Raw genomic sequence first — 23,617 nt, 5'->3', positions numbered from 1 at the left:
AGAATCAAACTTAATGAAAAGTGTTGAGAGCTGAATAATACAGAAATTATATCCAAATAGATCACAGTATAAATAATGCAGAGGAATAAAGGGGAATGTTTCCCTAGCAAGGACCACATCGGATTGTCTTTTTGGCTTCCTAGGGTTGCCACGCTTCCCATCTCAGAAACACCTGTTTAGGCCCATTTAAAAATTAATTTGTAATCCCTGCAATAGAAGATGAAATGAGTCCACAATGTCCTCTTCAGTAAATTGTTTCTGTTGAAATAAAACCAGGTTTGGAAAGTTGCTATAATCCGTAAATAATCAAATCTCTCTTTCTCAATGTCAAAGATTTCTGTCCAAATGAAAATAAAGTGAAAAAAAAAAAAAAAAAGAAAGAAAGTGAAATTGCATTGCTAACCAGAATTTAAAAGAAAAACATACAAAATCATGAATTATTCTTAATTGAATAATCTTCTTAAAAATATCTAATGAGATTTTCTGTTGTTGTCTTAGTTTTATTTATTTATTTTTCTTTCAAACTCAGACTGAGAAATTTCCAGGGACAAATCAGAGATTTTTTTACGATTTTATCTTCCTCATAGGACCTTCTCTGAGTCACTAGTGTTTTGGGGTGGGAGACGGGGTGGGGGGCAGCTAAAAGCTGTCTGTTTATCTCTGCAGGTCTTTTGCATTCAATTGAGTTGTTTAAACCTGTGAGACACATTTCAGAGTCTGTGTCACTCTCATTTAAACCCTTCTCTGCTCCTCAGATGTGATGGTTGGACCAGGTACTGCCTCTTACTACTGGCTTTCACACAACTTACAGCTGACTTGTAGTTCAAATGGCAGTGTCTTTTGCACCTGCTTCCATCCTCAGACCCGAAGCCTTACCCATGGTGGCCACGAAAATGTTGGATGTGATAGTGAGCCTGTGGGTCCAGAAAGAAGCAAGAGCTGTGCACCATGGGATCCCCTTGGCAAAGTTGACCCTGAGGACACATGGGGGGCAGCTGCCCCACTGTCTTGATGGCCCTTGTGTTCTAAAATGGCATCTATGATTTTCTGCCCAAATCCACTCACTTTATTTTACCATAGCCTAAAATTCTGTCAATTAGAAATTCACTTGCATTAACAAATATACACTTCTAAAAGTGAAGTCACCTCCGGGAAAGTTATATGCAGTGTCTTTAACAGGAATAAAGTGCCAACACTGTGCTAAGGCCTGCAGGTAGAATGGAGATGTTTGTGAAGAAATAGAAAACATAATCTCTGTCCACCCAAAACCACGATGTTAGGAAGAAATGGTGGATGAACAGGGAGTTCTACGACATTGTCTAGTAGGATGGAATAAAAAGTATGGTACAAGTTTTTGAAAAGTGATTTCCTGAGGTATACACCAAGGCATTGCTGTGGCTGGGACTGCGCGCAAGGGGATGTGGAACTTTTAAGGAACAAGCTCTGATGTCTAGATGGCAGCCAGATTGCAAAGGGCTAATGAATTAAAAACATTAAATGGTGCCTTTTAACTCAAAAGAAAGATATGGAAATGCTGGAACGTGGATGACAGGTCCAGATTTGTATTTTCCAAAGATAATTATAGTAGCAGCGCTTCTGTGGCTGCTGAATTTTTTCTTGAGAATTAGCTGGGAAGCTCTACCCGGGAAAAGAGAAAGGCCAGAAGGAAAGGTCAGACCTATCGGAGCATGAGCTACTTTGGTAAAACATCATCCTATAGGGAATTTGGAGCAAACTATGAGTCCAGGGCACCTGAAGGAGATGGGCTGGGAGGCAGACAGAGACTTAGTGAATTTGAAGTTAGTAAGGTTTGTTTTGCAGAGGGTTGGCAAACTGTGGCCAACTCCAGCCCAGCTGAGACTGTTTCTACAGTTTTAAACAGTTGAAAAAAAAATCCAAAGAAGGATAATATTTTTGACATGTGAAAATTACATAAAACTCAAATTTCAATATCTGCTGATAAAGTTTTATTTGTAACACAGTTACGCTCATTTGTTTTATGTATTCCCTATGGCTACTTTCACACTATACCAGCACAGTTGGGTCCTCGTGACAGAGACTGTGTGGCCTGAAAAGCCTAAAATATTTCCTCTCCAGCCCTTTATAGGAAAAGTTGGCAGGGATGTCTATCTAAAGCAAGCTGGAAGTCTAGAAGTAGGGAAACCGACTCTCTTCCTTCATCCTGCCATTGGGTGGGCGAAGGTAGATGTGACCTGGAAGCGGTGCAGATGTTTTGCTCCATATGGTGCTACACAACATTTGCAGCCTGGAGGCTTCGCTACACTGGGCTATTCAGGCACTCAGGGACATGTGTCCCCTCCTCCGACCACCCTGTCACTGATCCCCGGTTTCCTGCACCAGGGCCCACAACCCATAGCCCGTAACCCTGACTGTAACTATTAGCATTATGATTCAGCTACTTTTTAATGAAGTTTTAAGAAGGACTTGGAGGGCTGATTTAGGAACCTAAGGAAATGCTCTCCAAATGGTCAACCCTGACGTGAAAACAGACTTCTAAATACATACAACCTCTGTGTGAATTGCAGACCTGCATATAGTGGCTGAAAGAATGGTGGAATTTTCATTCATGTGGTTGAGCCTAAATTGTTGTGACTTAACAGTGTTAAGGCTCATAAAAGATGACTAGGGCTTGGAAGCATGCCAGCAAAGGTTTCCTGATGACTACACGCTGACTACTTCAGATTATTGTTGGAAAGCTAGTGAGTGAGGCAGACAGGATGTAACACTAGAGATTAGTTTTATGAATTGGAATTTATCACTGACTTCAAATTATGTCTGGAAGAAAAGATACTGGGGCGGGGATTCAAGAAGGTACAGAATAGTTCATAGGACTTAAACCAAAATGCCTTTATTGATAAAATTCAGATATAACCATTCTGCAAAATCGGTTCTAGTTTTTCACAATTAAAAGCACTAAGTTAAATATTTTATACGAGATTTTTTTTTTTTTTTTCCATCCGTGGCAGAGACGGGGAGTGCTTATGAGGTGTATGGAGCCATGTCAGGTTTGGGTGATACAAAAATAAGATACCGTTCCTTTCCTCAAAAAAACTTACAGAGAGAAAACTGGAAGAGTAAATAAAATCTAACAATAATAAGGCAATAAAGAATTCTTATGTGAAAGAATTGTTTAGCTCAGTTTTTGACACAAAGGGAATAGTCATTTCAAGATAAATATGTTAATATCTATAAAGCATCTGGAGTTTCTTTCCAGAAAAACCCCAAACAAATACAGAATTATCAAAGATGAAGTCAATCTCTATTTTTAGTTTCAATATAGCAAAAGGGAAGAGACCTAGATGGTACATGTTGGTCCATCCTAAAGTTGAAAAGGCAATTGTTATTGAGGATAGGATGCCAATGATCAGAATCCTGACTTGGTTAAATCTGTATCCTCCAAAGTTAAGACCATGAGGTATAGATAGAGAGGGCTCAATATGGGTTTGTTGAATGAATGAATTTCACTACTTTTTGGTGAGCCCAAGTTTTGAATGTGTTCAAAAAATATAACTGAAACAGGTTTTAAGAAATTCTAGCCCCATAGTCAAAATAATAGTACTTGGGCTACATTGAATTACAAAATAGTGTGAGGCAAGAAGCTTGCCCCCGGCAATTATTAATTCTCTGTATTGAGCAGGGCAAGAAGATGGAAGTTCCCAACCCAGCCCATCAGTTGAATTTATTCTGCACCTCCTTGGTAGGCGTAATGGAACTTTCTGAGACTCTCGGGCTTGTAGAAAGAAATTGCTTTAAAATATCCAGCATGAGCATTATTTACTCTCTGTAAAATGGAAATAGCAATAACGAAAGTCATAATAATAAAAACCATACCTAATATGATGATAGGTGTAATGTAATACAGTATATCATAGCATCCATCATAGACAACGGGACGATTAGACGCATAACGTTTTTAATGTTTTTTAACGTTGACCCCACAGTGTTGGAGACAATTGCTCAGTGTGTGTTTTATTGCTATTGTTATCCACACTTACTGGGAAGAACAATGGTATAAATAAGCCAAAACTATTTGGGATTAATTGTATACATTTTCATTCAGCAACAGGGTTTTGCTCCTCGAATTCAATCTGCCCTGCTTGGTTTTTCACGTGCACATTCATTCACAAATGTGTTCAATAGAAACCGTTCATTGAAACAAACATTTCGTGAGCTTAACCGATGCTGTCTTCCCTCATATTTGGAGGGCTGGACTGAACATTTAAAGATACCCTGTTCTCTGCCCTCGAGGAGATCACGGTCTACGAGGAGTCAGACCAACAGATCAGGGATCGAGGCAAGGGCCACGACATAGGTCTGCCCGGGTACAGTGAGGTGGAATGGCCAGTCCACAAGTCAGGGTTAAGGAAAGCTTTGCCTGGGCATAATTTTACGAAATCAGTAAAATTTAGCAAGGTAAGGGAGGTGGGAGCCAGAATCATCCCATGTAGAGGAAACATGGGAAAACATAACACTTTATAAACCAACCAAACAAACAAACAAGTCCTATTCATTTTCTTATCTGGAACAAAGAATATACATTGGGTGTCTTATTTCGCTCCCTCAAATCAGATGCAGGGCCAGAGATTCGGGGCATGAGTGAGGGGACCCCAGGGAACACTGGGGGCGATGGGGTGGTTATGGGAAAGCAAGCTAGGGAAAGAGAGGCAGCCACTCAGTCTACCTTATCAAGCCTGTTCCCACTGTGGAAAAATAGAAATCAGCTACGCTGGGGATGTCTGGGAGTTATGCAAGACCCAGACCTGAGTTATGCAGAGGTGAGGTGCTCATTTATGCATCAACTTTTGATACTTACTGGTGGAGAATGGCTAGAGACAGACCTGAGGCAGCCAAAAGTGGGTCTCACTGCCATAGGAAGGCCCCAGGGGTGGGTGCGGGTTAGGGACATCAACAGTCCTTACTGTATTGGGTGTACCTGGAAGCCAGACTCTGAAAGGCAGGAGTGGATAACAGAGAGGATGTTATAAAACAGAACTTGAGCTTTATCCTTAACGTTCCAAGAACTTTAGAAATATTTTTTTTTAAGAGGTAAGAGAAATAGGCTGTTTTGTAAAGTCAACTCGAACTATCCTTTTGGAAGATGGATTTGAAGAGGCTACAGTAGGGCTAAGTGACTCTGATCTAGAAGCTGCTGTGGTCCTGACAAAAATCATGCTGGCCTGGGATGCCTGGGTAGCTCAACAGTTGAGCATCTGCCTTCAGCTCAGGGCCTGATCCTGGAGTCCCGGGATCGAGTCCCACGTCAGGCTCCCCATGGGGAGCCTGCTTCTCCCTCTGCCTGAGTCTCTGCCTCTCTCTGTGTGTCTCCCATGAATAAATAGGTAAAATCTGAAAGAAAGAAAGAAGAAAAGAAAGAAAGAAAGAAAGAAAGAAAGAAAGAAAGAAAGAAAGAAAGAAAGAAAGAAAGAAAGAAAGAAATGCTGGCCTGAGCTAAGGCAGTGGCAGGGGGAATGCAGACAGGCAGGCAGGCAGAGTAGAAAGAAATTTGGGTGGAAATAAGTACAAAGCTTGAATTCTGCCTTTACATGGAAAAAGGAGGAAAAAACGGGGGAGTCCAGGAGATTCCAGGTTTCTGTCTTGGAAAACTAGGTAGAAGGAAGAGCCTTTCACCCAGATTGAGAATTCCAAGAGGAGGAAACAGGTGAAGGAGGAATTGGTGAGATCAGATGTGGAAATTCCTTGTGTGCAGCAGACTGTATAAATCTAGGAATCAATAAACACTTCTGAGGTGGAGACCTAGCTTTGAGCATTCTCAGAATATACACGGTGATTGAAGCCACGTGTCTAAGAAGGTTCCAGGTTCCTGGAAGATACAACAGATAGGGTAGTAAGAGTTAGTAAGAGTCTAATGGGAGCAAGGCAGGTAAGCAATTGCAGGATGGAAGTATTGGCATAAAATGTCACAGGGAAGTTTTAAGTTTCCGAGGCAAGCTTGGGAAATCTCAATCTTTTGATCTCAAACCTGAAGGATGAGTTGATGTTTATTCGGTGGCTCAACAGGGGATGGAGCATTCCTGGCAGGACAACCTGTGCAAAGACAAGCAGAAAAGGAGAGATCATGGAATCTCTGATAAGTTAATATAAAACCAGGCTAATAGTTTGCTTCTCCATTACCTCTGAAGAAAGGAACTCCCCGAAAATGAGTATGAGTTCCCTGAATGCAGGAACTTTTTTTTTTTTTAATCTCTGGTAGGTAGCACCTATTATGTGCTAAAAAAAAAAAAAAAAAAAAAAAGTAGCTTGAAATGCTAGAGTCTATTCCAAGAAATAATCTAATGTAATATAATTTAACATAATTTTGAAGACACTTCTTGCCTACTCGAGTGGGAGAAAACCTTATAATCAGGTCATTTTATTTACTCAGTAGCGATCTAGTCCAATCGCTATATAAATTGCAAGCCTCCAGAACCATCCCCCAAGACAGGCCCCATATGAACACCCCACAAGCACCATTTACCAGATTGTCCTTAGTTAATGGAAGTAATAGTCCATTTCCACAGGCTCTTCTGATTAGAGAAGTTCTGTTATAAACATATTCTACCTCAATGAGCCCATTTACTGTTCATTTGGTGCCCTTGCCCTCTAGTAACTCCTCTGTTAATTCTCTAAAACCCAACATAGCACCAGACACAGAATACCAGGTGTATAAGTATTCGCTGATTAACACTCAGGAATTGGTTGACTCCAGAATAAAATGAGGACGTTGCGTTCAGCATTCTAAAGCTTTATGGCTTTAGCGTCGAACCCGTTGTTTTTGACGACATAGAAATCTTCCTCTACTCTTCTTGCAATGGTACTGCCATTTTGTTTTGGAGATCTACCCCTTGGCCACTGGATGGAGTTCTGGAGGTTGTCCCTAAGTCACGCACTCACCTCTGGCCGAGATAGGGACAGATGGCCATGCTAGGCCAAGCTCTACATATCCAGGGCCACTCTAGGACCTATCTGTTCCAAACAGCGGGTCTTTAGATTTATGAGTTACCTCTATAAAGTGCGGTAAATTTTGTTTTAGCCTCCCTCATTCAGAATTAGATCCTATTGTTCATAACCAAAGAATTCTAATCACTCGTAGCCTAAAATTCTATGAGACTTATCAGGAGGACAGGGAAGAGAGAGTAGGAAATGACAAAGAAGAGTAATGAGAGGCTTATTGAAATTTACTTTTTTTTCAAAATATGAGTCATATATTCTTAAATTATTAAGCGTGAGCCTAAGTGGTTTTAAAATTTGGTGAGTGTGATAACCATTTGGGGTACTTGTCTCAAGGTAGGTGTCCATGTCCTGCAACCAGAGGCTCTGATCCTGTTGGCCTGTGTAAGGCCTGGGAATCTGCATAATTGACACATATCTTCGATGATTCTTAGATTACGCTTTGGGAAACACTGTGTTAAGTGTTACCCTATATGAAAAATGGGAGTTAATCAGATCTGGGAACACAGCAAAATTCTCCCTGCTCAGTTTTGCTAAATAGTCCCAAATTTCTAGTCACAATCATAAAATATTCTGGTTTTGCCAATGATGAGTGGTGGCCTTTGAAATAAAGAATAAAAATTCACGGGCAGCCCGGGTGGCTCAGTGGTTTAGTGTCACCTTCGGCCTAGGGGCCTGATCCTGGGGACCGGATCCCCCGGATCCCTGTAGGGAGCCTACTTTTCCCTCTGCCTGTGTCTCTGCCTCTCTCTCCCTCTGTGTGTCTCTCGTGAATAAATAAATAAAATCTTAAAAAAAAAAGAATAAAAATTCACTATTCTAGAGGACCCCTTCAAATGGAGACGGGGTGGTGCGAGGAACATGAGCGTGTTACTAGACCAATTCTACAGGTGGGATCACACAGCAGACTGTGTATGTTGATAAGTAAGGTTATCTCTGGGGCCCATGTATAGTGCACACCATGTAATTTCCATAAACTTATTTAAAGAATTGAGGTTACTTTTCCAAAAACCAAGGTAACAGAAATAAAGGACCCCCTATGGCGCTACTTAAGCACTTTTAGACGACAAAAAAATTCCAGACACTCTCCTTTTAAATGTGGCTGATGCTTTTACAGATGTATCTTTACGTAAAAAGTGTAAGACAAATATGTTAGAGGAAACAGCAGGGCCTGGCTGTGTCTGTATGCAATGGTCACTTTGGGTTCAACTGCTATTTTGCTTAACAGTTTCTATGATATTTTATAATATTTATTTTATGATAATGATTCAGTTGTCCTGTTATTCCACAAATACCATGCAAAGCTGGCATGCTAGAAATGAAGTGTAGCAGTTTCAAATTTCTTTTAAATTTTAAACTCACTTTAACATGATTCAGCAATCTTATATTGAAAATCCACAATTTGCTCATTTTTTCCACTAATACCCTGGGAGGGATGGGGGAAAAAAATGTATAAAGTGAAAGATAATATAATAGATAGAAAAAAACAAGAGGCTCAAAATTAGCTTTTAAAAACCGGCACCTCGGTGGGGCAGTCGGTTAAGCATTTACCTTCAGCTCCAGTCATGGTCCCGGGGGTCCTGGGATCAAGCCCCCAAGTGGGGCTCCATGCTCGGCGGGGAGCCTGCTTCTCCCTCTCCCTCCTCTAATGCTGCCTTGCTCTCTGTCAAATAAATAAATAGAATCTTAGAAAAACAAACAAACAAACAAAAACTACTACAGGGAAGATTCTCAACCTTTATAAAAAAATAAATAAATAAAAACTAGAGACCAGCAGCCCGTCAAGGCATCACAAGGGGGAACTGGAGCAAGCACCCAGTACTCCAGGAAGGCCCCTGGTAGGCCGAAGCGGACAGAAAACCTCTGGGTGCTCACTCCCTGCACCTGACACTCACAGGGTTTACAATAGGGGAAGAATATGCGTAAAAACTAGTGTCGGGGTCGATATTAGGAACTGGCCATGGGCTTGGAGAAATACTTGTCTCTGAAATACTTTTCAGCATCTATCCACAGGCTTCCGGATCCAAAAGTCCAAGAAAGAATATGGAAATACCCACAGAACTTTTTATTGCAACTTCCAGGTCAACAGCAACAACACCCTGTTGTGTCTCCTGTGGGTACATGTGCGGGTCACATCACACCACGTGAGTGTTGTAACTGGTACCAAACATCTACCAAACATCGCCTGTCTGCCCCAGAGGCAGGACTGGATTAAAGGGGAGTTATTTCTCCCCTAACCCTTCATTGCACTCCTTTGCCTTGGCCTTCGCTTCTCCCTCCCGGTAATGTTTGTGTATCTTTGCTGAGGATAATCCTCCCACTGTGGGGAGCAGGCTAAGTTCAGAGGCTTCCTTGATTAGTGCCAGGAAAATGCAGATATTCGATGCCATTCAACGTCACGCAACAACTGCTTATTAAATATCCACATGATACTCCGTGGGACACTGGGGAGGATGCAGAAGCTGCCTCCCGGGAGCGCTGCCCTCTCGGAGCTGGACGTCCTGTTAACAGGTGTGGATGGACATGAAGCAGTTGGAAGAGGAGGACCCCCAGGTGAAGCTTTGGGGGTGATGGTGCCAACAGGGGTGCTGTCCCTTAGCTACGAGCAGTCTGGTGTGCATTACACTTGTTTTTAATACCCAAGAGAGTGACATTGGGGACCCTCCTGAGAGAACCAGGATCTGCAGCGTAGAAACTCCCAAATTATGAGTTGACGGTCGTCTCTCTCAGTGCTAGGAGGGGCCCAGCTTACGGAAAGCAGACGTGGACAATAGAGGAAAGGAACCCCCTGTCTGTTAGAAAGTGCATCTGGGGGATCCACCTATTAAACAACAGTGATCTCTTCCTTTTGAGCCTGAAGCAACTGTAAATGAAAAGAATACATGGTTGGCCAATTCAAAATCTTGCCCAACCGGTGTCAACCATTAGAATTGTCAGCAATGAGTAATAACCCAAGAAATCAAATTTGAAGGAAAAAGTATAAAACGGAATTGAGTTCCAGGCAAGCAATTTTTTTTTTTTTTTCCCCTTCAAGTCAGAGCTCAAGCAGCCTTCAGTCTCTTCTGGATTTTTGTCTTTTTTTTTTTTTTTTTTTGCAAGGACTAAGGAAAAGCAAAATGTTGTCACCTCCTTTTCCTCTGCTCAGAGTGATGGACTGACTAACGAGAGGTGAAAATCAGCTTGGCACTACCAGCAGAATGGTAAGTTTTCTATGAATTAATTTTATTCGTGGTGTGTGAGAGACATTTTGGCTCTGATATGAAATATATTTTTTAAAGATTTTTTTTTATTTATTCATGAGGGACACACAAAGAGAGAGAGAGAGGCAAAGACACAGGCAGAGGGAGAAGCAGGCCCCATGCAGGGAGCCCGACGTGGGACTCGATCCCGGGTCCCCAGGATCATACCCTGGGCCGAAGGTGGCGCTAAACCGCTGAGCCACCCGGGCCGCCCATGAAATATTACAGAGCTTTGGCATAGTTTTCGTGATGGAGGAGGCAATGGGTGATGGAGAACAGCTCTCTTAGGAGCTCATGGGGCAGCCTAAACTTTTGTAAGCCATAAGCTGGACGATACTTGCTAAAGCCAGCAGAAAGGCTGTGGAAATTCACTTTATAAAAGGAGAGTGGCAAACATCTAAGGACTAATTAGCAGTCAAGATAACAGAACACTGTTTCTTGAAAAATAATCAGGAATTAAACCACCTAGAAGAGGAGTTGTAACAAGTTGATGAGGTAGGAGAACTGGTTGGAATAATAAGTTGGCTCGGTTTATAGAGTAAAATACTTCCTTCTACTCCATGCCATTTCACACTCTAGGGGTCCTTCTCTGGGGTGTGTAAATAATACAGGTTTCCAGACAGCAGAGCTTCCTTGTCAAGCCTTTACCAAGCCGTTCAAAGCCGTGTTCTTCGCACCCGTCTTGCTCCAAGCACTACTCTAGTCCCTGAGGATACGATGGAATATATCTAGCTTCTAGAGTTCTCTGAGAGTTCCTTCCAGGAAAGATGCAGATCCAGGTGGTAGGTTTGCCTACACTTGCAGGAAATTTGAAATACCCGCTCAAAGACTTTTCACCATTCTTCCCTACTCTCCATCTTTTTTTTTTTATTTATAATTTTTTAAAAAGATTTTATCCATTTATTGAGAGAGAGAGAGAGAGAGCACATGAGCAGCAGGGAGGGGCATAGGGAGAGTGAGAAGCAGACTCCCCCGGAGGAAGGAGCCCCATGCAGGGCTCATCCCAGGACCCCAGGATCATGACCTGAGCCCAAGGCAGACACTTAACCAACTGAGCCACCCAGGTGCCACCCCCCCCACACACACACACACTCTCCATCCTTAAATTACAGCCACTGCGCATGCACACACTTGTCCAGGAGCCTCTACTTCTTGTTCATCATGCCGTTTTGAGTTTTTGTTACGTATCCATGCAAAGCCCAGTGTGTAGCTGGAGGATGTAACAAAAAAGATGCAGCCCCGGACTGGAGAGCTCCAGCCCCGGTGGCTTCTGGGAAATCACATCATCTCTTCCATACCCTGTCAACTTCCTATATCAAGGTAAAATGCATCAAGAATGATGGCACTGTCTCAGCTAACCTTTTTTTTTTTTTTTTTTTTTTTAATTAGCAAACTACGACCAGGCTTTTTCATAAAAGCTACCCTTACTCCTTGATTCATTTGATATGAAGAATGTCAGATCTAACAGAACAGAAGAAGGAGCAAAGTCATTTTACTTACCCTAACGTGCTTCCCAAACCCTGTCCTACCACGGCACACAGAAAAGTCACAATATTTGTATAGGGTAAAGGATGGGCCCCCCTCGTGGGGCTCTGATGCCTCAGGTCCCAGGAAACCAGGATCTCAGTACACCTGTGACCTTTCACGTGCATCATTTGAGAGGCTCTGATTTAAGAATTTAATTGTGAAGTGGTTTTTTTTTTTTTTTTTCATATTCAGAAAGAACTGAGGTGCTTTTCCTATACTCTCCCTCCACCCAACACTTCCAGCAGAACTAGGATAGGTTGTCAGATGAAAGGTTCACAATTTGAAATGACTAGTGGGATGAGTCTGTTTTTTTTTTTTTTTTTTTTTTTTTTTTTTTTATCTAATGGGACAGTGCCATAAATCTCCAGGTGAGGTGGCCAGAAAAATCGAGAAATACGGAGCAAGAATTTAGCAGCTCAATACTTTTTGTTTTACAAGTGAGGAAATAAGGCACGGAGGCCACACAGGAGTGTTTTAGTGGAGGGATGTTATGAAATGAGGTGAAGGCAAGGCTCCAGAGCGTTTGATCGCAGCCTCTTTGCTCCATAGCAGTGGTTCTCAAGGGTGCTCCCCAGATGGGCAGCATCGGCATCACCTGAGACCTTGTTAGAGGTGCCACTGGTCAGGCCCCACCCCAGACCTAATGGGTCAGAAACCCCATGGCTGCGGCCCCATAGGCTGCTTGCACGAGCTCTCTAGGTGGTCCTGATGCACACAGAAGTGTGAGAACCCCTGCACTGCCACGTGGCTCTGTCCTAGATGGCTGGCTTGGACCCACACTATACCTGTGGGGTCAGGAAGCCAAGCTCCAAGCTGGAGCGTTGCTGGTAAGCAGAGTGCAGGCTCACTCTGACAGGGGCGATGGGCTTTTGGATTCAATGGTAGAAGTAGAGGGTTAATAGTAGGAGAGAGAGACGGCGGGTTCAGGGTTGAAGAGGGAGCTCCAGCTCTCTAACTGCCACCAGGCCTTTGATGGCGCAGGCCCTGCTGCCACCTGAACTCCTTCAGGAGAAGTGCCAGCTCTGTGTATCTGGAACCTGAAAGAAGAAGACGGTTTTACTCTCCATAATCACCCTTTGTGGCTTCTTGGGCGAAATGTAGTTATTTCAAAAATGACAAACCTGTCTAGATTTAGTTTTTATAACACATAGAAGATTAAGAGGAAGGGGCACCTGGGTGGCTCCGTCGGTTAAGCGTCTGCCTTTGGCTCAGGTCATGATCCTGGGGTCAAGGGATCGAGTCCCGCATCCAGCTCCCTGCTGAGCAGGGGGTCTGCTTCTCCCTCTGCCTCTGCCTGCTGCTCCCTGAACATTCTCTCTCTCTCATAGATAAATATAATCTTTAAAAAAAAGATTAAGAGGAAGAGGGGGAAAGGAGTATTTCTTAGAGGTGAGGCAAGGTTGAGTTTGCACATTTTACATCCTCACTGTTAAATTCCTTCACCCTTAAGAACGCTCAAGTGTTTTTCCATGTGACTCACTCCCCAAATTTCTATTCCTTAGATGTGGGTCTTACATTGTGTGGATCAGGGATATCAAATAACCAAGATATATTTTTAAAAATGCACAGCTTGTTTTTTAGTCTCGGAATAATTCTGCCGTAAGGAGCTGACCAAGTCAAAAATCCCCTTTCCATGATTGAAAACTCACGTTAAGCTCAGCAATATCAGTAGCATTAAAATACTTCTGTGCTCTATCCTCAGGATATCCATGAATAATAAAAGCTACACCCAACACTGTTGTCATTAGTTAAGATCTTATAAGCTGCTCCTTGAAGAGGAAGACACTACATTTCACTCATTTTACTGTACCCTCCTCTATCTTTTCCAGAGATGTGGACTCATACTCCTGGATGTGGCCTTTTAAACTCTTTATCAAATATTCACTCAATAAATGTCAACTCCCATAAGAGGATGCAACTCTCTCAGCCCCTGAAACCATAAAATACAAGATAATTATCAGGACCACGTACTCGATTTGTCAGACAAGGTTCCATTTAGCGCCCACATTTGGAGCCACGTCAGGGGCAGAGGTTGTGGGTACAGAGAATATTTTGTTAGGAGACGCAGTGAAATAAAAAGACCTTATAGCAGGAAGTTTATTATTACTTAAGAATGTTTGCTCTAGTCTTTGTGGCTTTCCTTTGCAAAAGTGTAGGTTGTTTTTAGTTGTTGAGGGTAGGAATCGAACCCAGTATTTCAAGCTCCCAAAGCGGTGGGAAAGAATGCTACTCACTAGGACTTCAGGCCCAACACAACAGCCCAGGGCTCCAGTCTACACGGGGCTCACCTGAAAGCTTCAGGGTACCAGGTGGTGCCGCTACGTTTGCTGAGACAGTCGTCAAGTCTTCTAAGCCCACCAACAAACTCAACATTCATAAAATTTCCCACGAAAAGCAGAGAGTGTCGTCAAGTGTATTGAAAGTTAACCAGCACTGATACCAAAAAAAAAAGAAAAAGAAAAAGAAAAGAAAAAAGGAAAAAAAAAAGGTACTGCTCTCATTTCCTGCTCTCAAGCCTAAGTAGGGAGAGATTGAGAAAGGGGGCTGTTTTATTTAACGAAATAATTAGCACTTTGAGAGCTGACCCAGCTTTCATGGCTGAAAGAAAAGCTTTGATGGTGTGAGCAAAGGAAAATTCTGCAAGTATCTAATTCTCTAATGCACCGTGGTGACCACTGGATAACTTAATCTCTCCGCTCTAATGAAGTCCCAGTACGAGAGGCCAGGTTTCTGGCCACTTGATGACTAGCAATTCAGATTCATTGGTATCACCACTGAGTTCATTGCAACCTCCCAACCCAAACCCTAGAATCAAGTTATGGTGTTATGATCGGACAACGTATGGGAAAAGAAAACACATTTTTATTTTATTTTATTTTATTTATTTATTTATTTATTTATTTATTTATTTATTTATTAAGATTTTGTTTATTTATTCATGAGAGACACAGAGAGAGCGAGAGGCCACGGGAGAAGCAGGCTCCATGCAGGGAGCCCGACGTGGGACTCAATCCTGGGTCTCCAGGATCACACCCTCGGCTGAAGGCAGGCACTAACCCACCGGGCCACCCAGGGATCCCCTTTATTTTTTAAAGATTTTATTTATTTACTTGAGGAAGACAGAGAGCAGAAGAGGTCGAGGGAGTGAGCACAAGCAGGAGGAGCATCAGAGGGAGAGGGAAAAGCGGGCTCCCCACTGAGCAGGACCCGAGGATCATGATCTGAGCTGAGGGCAGACCCCTAACTGACTGAGTCACCCAGCCAAGAAAATGCATTTTTAATGAGTGCTTTTCCGTCACAACTCTTTTTTTTTTTTTTTAAGATTTTATTTATTTATTCATGAGAGACAGAGAGAGAGGCAGAGACACAGGCAGAGGGAGAAGCAGGCTCCATGCAGGAGCCTGATGTGGGACTTGATCCCCAACCCTGGGATCACGCCCTGAGTCAAAGGCAGACGCACAACCACTAAGCCACCCAGGCGTCCCCCGTCACAACTCTTTCTGAAGTCTCTGATACAAACATTTTATGAGAAGAAGCAGACTCTTCCTCACAGGCAGCGGACTCTTCCATCTATAATATTATGTGCCTCCTCATTCTTCAACCTGTGCTTCCTCCTCCGTATTTTCTACAGGCCCTTGGAAAAATGATGAAATACTTAACTAATGATTCTAAAGCTCTTTGTCTTGGTTCTGTCATTTTTAGGAAAAGTGGGCAAGAAAGGGGAGTCCATATTTGGGGTGAACCTACTACGTGTCAAACACAGAGTTGTGGAATTTTTAAAATAATTCTTGAGGTAGTCGTTACTTGCACTTATTCTACAAGGGAGGAGATGGAGGCTCAGAGACACTTCGCAAATAGTCCTACAGATACGATGCGACAAAAATGGTGTTTGCATCTTGCTGCGTGTAACTCCAAAGCTCATGCTCTTCGTAAACTAAGGAAAATACTGTTCCTGGAATGTTTATTAATGCTAATTACAGTTACACTTCTATAAAAAAATAATTTGATTTAATGACTAATATTTTCAAAGCACTGTGGCATACATCATCCCATTTCAAGACAGCTGGTAGACTGGGGCGGGGGGCGTTTAGAGGGGGAGTTGTGAGGATTAGTAATCATGTGCAATACATAATATCAGCGTAAAACAAGTGCTTAGTAGCTATGATTTATTATCATTATTGTTATTATCATTATTAATCCTCCCGGCTGGCTTTAGAAGTTGTATAAGCACAACCATTTCCGCTCCCTCTTGATAGACTTTCTCCACCAAGACTAAGCCCTTTCAACATGCTTCGCAAGCAAAAATCATGGTTCAATTTTTATTTACAAGGCATGTACGTCCAGGAATTTCAGAACCCCCGTATTCAACTTCAGTTTGTTTGCAACGCTGGCAGGCAGGGGATGGAAGGGAAGTAAGTGTGAGACAGGCTTACGAGCTTTGCCAGCCAAGTCAGAATGGGAACTTACGCCTCCGGGTTCCAAACCTGAGTGGCCTTTTTCGTTGCACCTAAGGGATACAGAAGGATGTTCCTTCTTGCAGGCTTCACTATCTCCTTCCTACAAGGGGTGGTGAAGAGCCCCCCTTTGGTTGCTCGCCTCCCCCAGGAGAGCCAGCCCCAGGCTGTGCGGAGCTTGCCTGCTTGTGGTGGGGAGGGCAGTTATCACCAGGACTGGAGAGAGGGTTGGGGTTTGCCTCTTGGGTGCATTCCTGCTCTGCGGATAGTAGGCAGCGAAGTGCAAGAAGTGCTCGGTATCAGTGACTCACAGCGAGACAGGAAATCTCAGGCAGGTCCACCCTTCCTTCCTGCCCTCCCGACCAGCTGGGTTGCAGAACCACAGGCCGCAGCCAGCCTGGGGCCTCGGCGAGAAGGGCTGGGGAGGGCGGAGACCGGGCCCCGCAGTGGGTGCCCCTGATGGATCCCAGAGGTGGGGCCCTGGCACCCCCGCTGCAGGGAAGGCCTGCTCTCTCCACCCCCCAGGCTGCTGTTTCCTTTTTTTTTTTTAAATAAAGATTTTATTTATTTACTGATGAGAGACACAGAGAGAGAGAGAGAGTAAGAGGCAGACACAAGCAGAGGGAGAAGCAGGCCCCATGCAGGGAGCCTGAGGTGGGACTCGATCCCGGGTCTCCAGGATCAGGCCCTGGGTGAAGGCCGGGCTGCCCAGGCTGCTGTTTGTTGGGATGCCCTGCGTCTCCTTGTGCGCCCTTGCCTCTGTATTGTTTTCAAAGATAAAAAACAAGAGTTTGGCACGGTTCACCTGAGTGGGTTTCATGTACCCCGTGTTTCAAAAGCTCGTGACAGGGGTTCCTGGGTGGCTCAGCCTCAGACTCTTGATCTCCTCTCAGGTCAGGATCTCAGGGTCCGGATCCCAAGGTCACAGAGGTGGAGCCCCAGGCCCTGCTCCCCTTGCTCAGTGGGGAGTGTGTTTGAGATCCTTTCTCTCCCTCTCCGGCCGCCCCTCCCCCTCTAAAATAAATCAACAAATCTTTAAAATAAATGCATAAATACATAAAGAAATACCATAAATAAAGGCAGAAAGCGACATTCATCATCGTTACAAGCAATCTCCACGACGGCAAAATAGCAGAATGTGTCTCTCCAGCCAAATCAAATGTACACGCATTTACGGTAGATTTTTGAACCCCGTGTAAAAGTCTTGCAATAAAGTCACACCGTGTCTCGCCTCACGAGGGCCACCAATAATCATGATGAGGATTGGGACAGGCCAGCAGCTGACGCCCGGCACGGCTCTGAGCACCTGATTCCTTTAGAGTCATCTTAGGCTCACAACCACCCTTTGAGATAAGCATTTTCGTTATTCCCGACTTACAGACGAGGTGACTGTCACAGTCGATGAAAACCCCTCCCTGTCTCCCAAAATTATAAATAAATAAATAATAAAATAAATAATAATAAATAAATAATAAATAAAACTCACACCTACGATATCATAAGTGAACGAAAACTATCACGATGTTGCACACAAAACTGCTGCTTCACAACCGTGATTTGTTGTAAGAGGCCAATGGATAAATGACAACAAAATGATACTCTACATGTTTCCCATATTTGGCCACGTTCAGGAATCTATTTCCAACTCATTCATTAAGCCGTTAAAAAAAAAAATATCCTCCCAAAAGTCCAATGTCAAAACTCTGCAATGAGTCGTTACAGCAGAGCAAATTTGTCCGTTATCTTTTTCAAGACCACTTCCCTCTTTTCCTGTGGGGCAGCAATGTCAGAAAGTGCCAGAAGTATTTCATTGCCATGTGTCCATGAAGAAGCTAGATCTCGGGTTGGAAAAAACAACAACAACAACAACAACAAAACATTTATTGGGATGTGGGTATATACCTAAAACCTCTCAATTTACCTCCTTTTATATTCCTACTCTGTCCAAGCTCAGTTCACTCCCTGTCCTCCAGCCACACCAAAGTTTGCTTCTCCCTCTCCCTCTGCCCCTCTCCCCTGCTCTTGTTCTCTCTTTCTCTCTCAAATAAATAAAATATTAAAAAAAAAAAAAAAAGGAAAAGAACAAGGGAAGGAAGGGAAGGAAGGAAAGGAGGAGGAGGGGAGAGGGCAGGAGGGAGGCACCTACATACCAGTTAGCGTTATGCAGTCCTATGACGTCAGGTGACAGGGTGGTCACTTATATCAGGTGTCAGGGATGCAGCCAGCTAGGCTGAGCTCTGAATGACAAGAAGGAGCCAGTCAGGCAGAGATGGACACTAAGCTCCAGAGCAAGCCTGGGCTCCCAAGATGCTGCAAGGAGCCAGCAGGACTGAGGCATAGTCAGAGAGAAAGGCAGCCACCAGAGCCACTGGCTTTGTGTGACCAGTCAGTAGTTTAAAGTGAAAATTTAAAGCCGAGAGTTTATTTGATCTAATGCATTTTAATAGATCCTTGTGGCTGTTGAGAGCACATTAGATTTTAGGGAGTCAAGTGTAGAAGCAGGAAGACCAGGGAGGATACGGGTGCATGAGTCGAAGCAGTTCTCTCTCCCCTTTCTTGGAGCTCACACCACGTTTTGTAAATACTCCATGTTACATGTACTTTAAAAATGAATGAATATTTTTTTCTCTTCTACTTAGTGCAATTTTTAAAGATTTTATTAATTCATGAGAGACACAGAGAGAGAGAGAGAGAGAGAGAGAGGCAGAGACGTAGGCAGAGGGAGAAGCAGGCTCCATGCAGGGAGCCCGATGCATGACTCGATCCCGGGTCTCCAGGATCACGCCCTGGGCTGAAGGCAGACGCTCAACCACTGAGCCCCCCGGCCTCCCTTCTCTTCTACATAGACAGTAAGATCCCTGAAAGCACGGACGAACCGTCACTACACAAAAATAATAAATTAAAGAATAAGTTAATGAAACAAGGTATGACCAGAATGCAAAGCAGATTATTTACGTTCACTGCAGAAGAGAAAGGATGAATCCTATTCAAGGGCAGAAGAAAGAAAAAGCATGTCACCCAAACGGGAGTGTCCTACTGCATCAGAACGTTAGGGCCTGGTGTTCTTTAACATGGTGGGATCCTAAAACAAGGTGGCCTAAGTCTGATGGAGAACAAATCCAGTCGGCTTCCCCTTCTGGTGTTTCAGTGTCAGATAAAGGCTGTGTTTAGACTCCGAGTTCTGGGTCAAGATGAAACTCAATGAATCTATTGAGAAATTATTTATCTCTGCTGGACTATTAAATAAGAAGCAAACAAAAGTGTCCCGTTACTTTTGGATTGTTCAAATTACAGCAAAACCCTAACACCGAAGAAAAGTGCTGACATTCTTCATGTCTCTTCTTGGAGCTATAAAGAGATCAATCGTGAGGAAGAGTGAAGTTGGTTTGGTTGGCTTTTTTAGATTTTATTTATTTATTCATGAGAGACACAGAGGCCAAGACACAGGCAGAGGGAGAAGCAGGCTCCCTGCGGGGACCCCGATGCGGGACTCGATCCCAGGACCGTGGGGTCATGCCCTGAGCCAAAGGTAGACAGACGGTCAACCACTGAGCCACCCAGGCGCCCCTGAAGTTTGTTTTTAATGTTATTCCCTTCTTCCTTTTTTGTACATCACCGTCCTCAAGAGCTCCTCTGCCTCTATCCATTCTGCCTGTATCCTCAGGTTGCAAAAATATAATCAGGGCCTTTTGCCCTCTTTCTCCTACTGTTTCACCCCCTTCCACAACCACCTCAACTAATATATATATTATATGTGTGTGTGTGACTATACATAACTATAATATATGACTATATATGCAGTACGATATACAACTATATATAATATATATTAGCCGTTGCTTCACAGAGAAACAGCACAAAGCTTAGTGACTTGAAACAACGACCATTTCTGTCCCAATTCTATCTATAAATGATCTGGCTAGTTCTTCCGCACTAAGCCAGTTCATCTGGGGCTCAGTGAGGAGAAAAGGCCTCCCTCTATGCCCGAGGCTCTGGGGCTACAGCAAAAACAGCCGGGATGCCAAAGGCCTTTCTTCATAAGGGGTCTCATCCTCAAGAGGCTGGTTTGCATGGTAGCAGGAGGCAGACCCTGATGGCAGTACTTTTCAGTCCTCTGCACCTGGTTTTCCTTTAAAAAAAAAAAAAATATATATATATATATATATATGATTTATTTATTTATTTATTTATTTATTTATTTATTTATTTGAGAGAGAGCGAGCAGGGGCAGAAGCACAAGCTGAGGGTGAGGGAGAGGCAGAAGGAGGGGGAGAAACAGACTCCCCACTATTCAGAGAGCCCATCATGGGACTCAATCCCAGGACCCTGAGACCATGACCTGAGCTGAAGGCAGATGCTTCACCCAGTGAGCCACCCGGGTGCCCCTGTACCACGTTTTTTAATGTCCTCTTGGTCAAAGAGATGACCTGACCAAGTCCAGTTTCAAAGTTTAGAGAAATAAACTCGTCATTTTGATGGGAGGCCAAACCCCCCATGTAAAGGGACATACCTACAGGAATAGAGGTAATTCGTGACAGGTCTGTGATCCATCGTGCTATCATTTTGAAGAGATCCTGTAATTTAACTCACACTAAGGTGAGTTGGACTCCTAACAAGGTGATGTGCTTCTTAATTTGGCAAAATATCTCACCTTGAGGAGATTAACCTTGGGTCAGAATTGCAGACCCAGGAATGCCTGGGTGGCTCAGCAGTTAAGTGTCTGCCTTTGGCCCAGGGCATGATCTTGGAGTCTCGGTATTGAGTCCCACATCGGACTCCCTGTTCTCTCTCTTCCTATGTCTCTACCTCTATCTCTCTGTGTCTCTTGTGAATAAATATTTTAAAAATAAATTAAAAAATTAAAAAAGAAGAATTGCAGACCCAGTAGCCGAGGAGACAGACTCTTCTCTAGCATTTCCAGGCCTGATCTACAAACAGCCACCCTACTGAGCATAGGTCCCACACCAGTTGCTGCCATCCCTTGAACAGTTACATCATGGTGTGCTTGAGATGTGTGATGTGACTCTTGGAAGGGAGCATATCAATCGCTTGACTCTACCAAACACCCGGTACATAAATGCTCAATCAGTATTGGTTGAATTAGTTTGTGTGTGTGTGTGTGTGTGTGTGTGTGTGTGTGTGTGAGTGTACTGAGAGAGAAGCAGGAAGGGTGAGCATGCACAAACACCAGTTTCAGTCCAAATACTCGGGAGTTGAAAGAAAGCACAGCAGATGGAATTGCTAAGGGCTTTAAAGCCAGATGAGCATACTACCTGTGTAACCTTGTGCAAATTTCTTCCTCTCTCTCAGCCTTAGTGTCCTCATCTCTAAAGCGGGCATAATCACACCTTTGCTGCAGGGTCATTATCAAAATGAGATAGAATGAGAGACATCAAATACCTAGAACAACGCATAACCCATTAGGGACATTCGGTGATAAGCAGGGAGCAGGAGCCAAGCCTAGTTTCCCACACAAATGCCATCCCTCCCTGGGTCCTCCCTTCAGCCCCAGTGCCACTTGCCCTGGGTGGCCAGCCTCCTTCCTCCTACCAGCCCCAGGCCAGGCCAGTCAGGGCAAGGAGCAGGGCCAAGAGTGAGGAAATCCATCAGCATCTTTAGGTTCCATCAACAAGAGAGTGTTCCAGTGGTGGCAGTGGAGGGTAGGTGGAGCACCGGGAAAGAGTGACCACAGCAGTGTTAACCTCTCAAAGTGAACGTCCGGCTACTCATTGTCCACCATGGTGGCGCTTCGTACGCTCCCAGCAGAAGCAACTGGGAGATTGACCCAGATTGGCCAGCAGTGTTTGTATATTCAGAATTCAGAAGGCATGGAGAGAATTCAGTTAAAAGTTGCAGGCGAAACACCAGCCTTTCCTCCTGGGCCTTCACATCTCACATTCCACCGAAATACCTATTTAAAAAAAAAAAAAATATGTGAAAGGAAATACTTTTGTAAGAAATCCCAGGATCAAGGAATCAAGGATATCTGTATATTTCTCCAAGATGTGTGGGGGATGGAATCACAGATTTTCTGGATTTAAACATCAGCTCTGTCAATCATGATCTGTATGATTTTGAACAAATCTGTTTCCTCATTGTAAAATGTAGATAGTGATAGGACTCCCTTCATGAGGTTGCTGTGCGGATTGGCCAAGCGGTGAGAAGCACCTCCAGCACTTCCAGAAACACGGCTCGATAAGTTCGATTTCATCATAAATCGAAGCCAAGGAATTTACAACTAAGAAATGACACGGAAGAAAGTTGGAAGTTCAAGCTGGGAATTGGCAAGAATTCCAGAAGAAAGTGGAGCAGGAATCAAGGGTATTGGCTTAATGTCTACAGAAAAACTATCGAGTCCATCTTCACACCATTCTCTCTTCGCACATCCACACGCAGGGGCGATGTGTACCCCCAAGTAAACCCAAACCAAAACCGTTTTCTCTAAAGGAGTTGGATAACTTGCCTGTGAAGGGCTGGGGTTCTGTTGTGGGTGCCTGGGATAGACCAGATCGCCTCCCTATTTTGGTGACTAAATGAATGATTTCACTTAAAAGGATCGCCAAATGACACATGAAAAATCAGGCATCCACATGTTGGCGCCTTTGCTAAAACTTAACCATGTCAAGAAGTAAGAGCCAAAAACCTCCAGAGCGAAGAAACAAGTTATCTACAAAGAAATGAGAATCAGACTGGTGTCAGTCCTCCTTCCTCCCCAGAAAAATCAGTTGCTGGACGATAATAGAAAGTGCTTTAAAAGTTCTGAGGAAAAATTCTTTTGAAACTAGAATTACATACCTATCTAAATTATTTTTCCAGCCCAAAAGACATTTTCTGACATGCAAGAGCTTAGAAAATTTTATCTCCCATGCATACTTTCTGGAGGAAAAAATATCAGGCGATGTATACTAGAGCAAAAGAAAAAGCGATCTAAGGAAAATAAGGTCATGGCAAGCAAGAAAAAAAAGTGGACTTGGAAATTTATGAAAAATGATTATTAGATGAAAGCTGTTCAGCAAGCTTAGAAAATCAACAGTCCAAATAGTAACAGGAAATCAGAAGGTACCGAAGAGTAAGTCCTCAAGTAGAAAATATTCCTGTAGGAAATATTCTTATTAATAAAGTAGATGATCATTAACAAGATGAAACATATTAGAATTCTGTCCACAAGAAAAAGAAAGTTAATTAGAAATTTCAGACAACTAACAAGATGTATGAAGAAATCATGGTCTAAATATAAAACAAACTATAATATTATGTGATATTTAATAAATTGAAAAAGAAGACTCAATTTAACCTTAACACTGGGAATATTCTTCATCAAGGAGTACAGATTTATTAAGACAGGGTTAGAGCTTCTTCCAGTTTTTTTTTTATTTTGAAATGTAAATTTATCAAAAAACAAAAATAGAATACATTTGAAAGACAAAT

This window comes from Canis lupus, chromosome 23, assembly GCF_003254725.2.
Source record: "Canis lupus dingo isolate Sandy chromosome 23, ASM325472v2, whole genome shotgun sequence".
In the NCBI taxonomy this organism is placed as follows: Eukaryota; Metazoa; Chordata; class Mammalia; order Carnivora; family Canidae; genus Canis; species Canis lupus.
Note: the sequence above shows the minus strand (reverse complement) of the source record.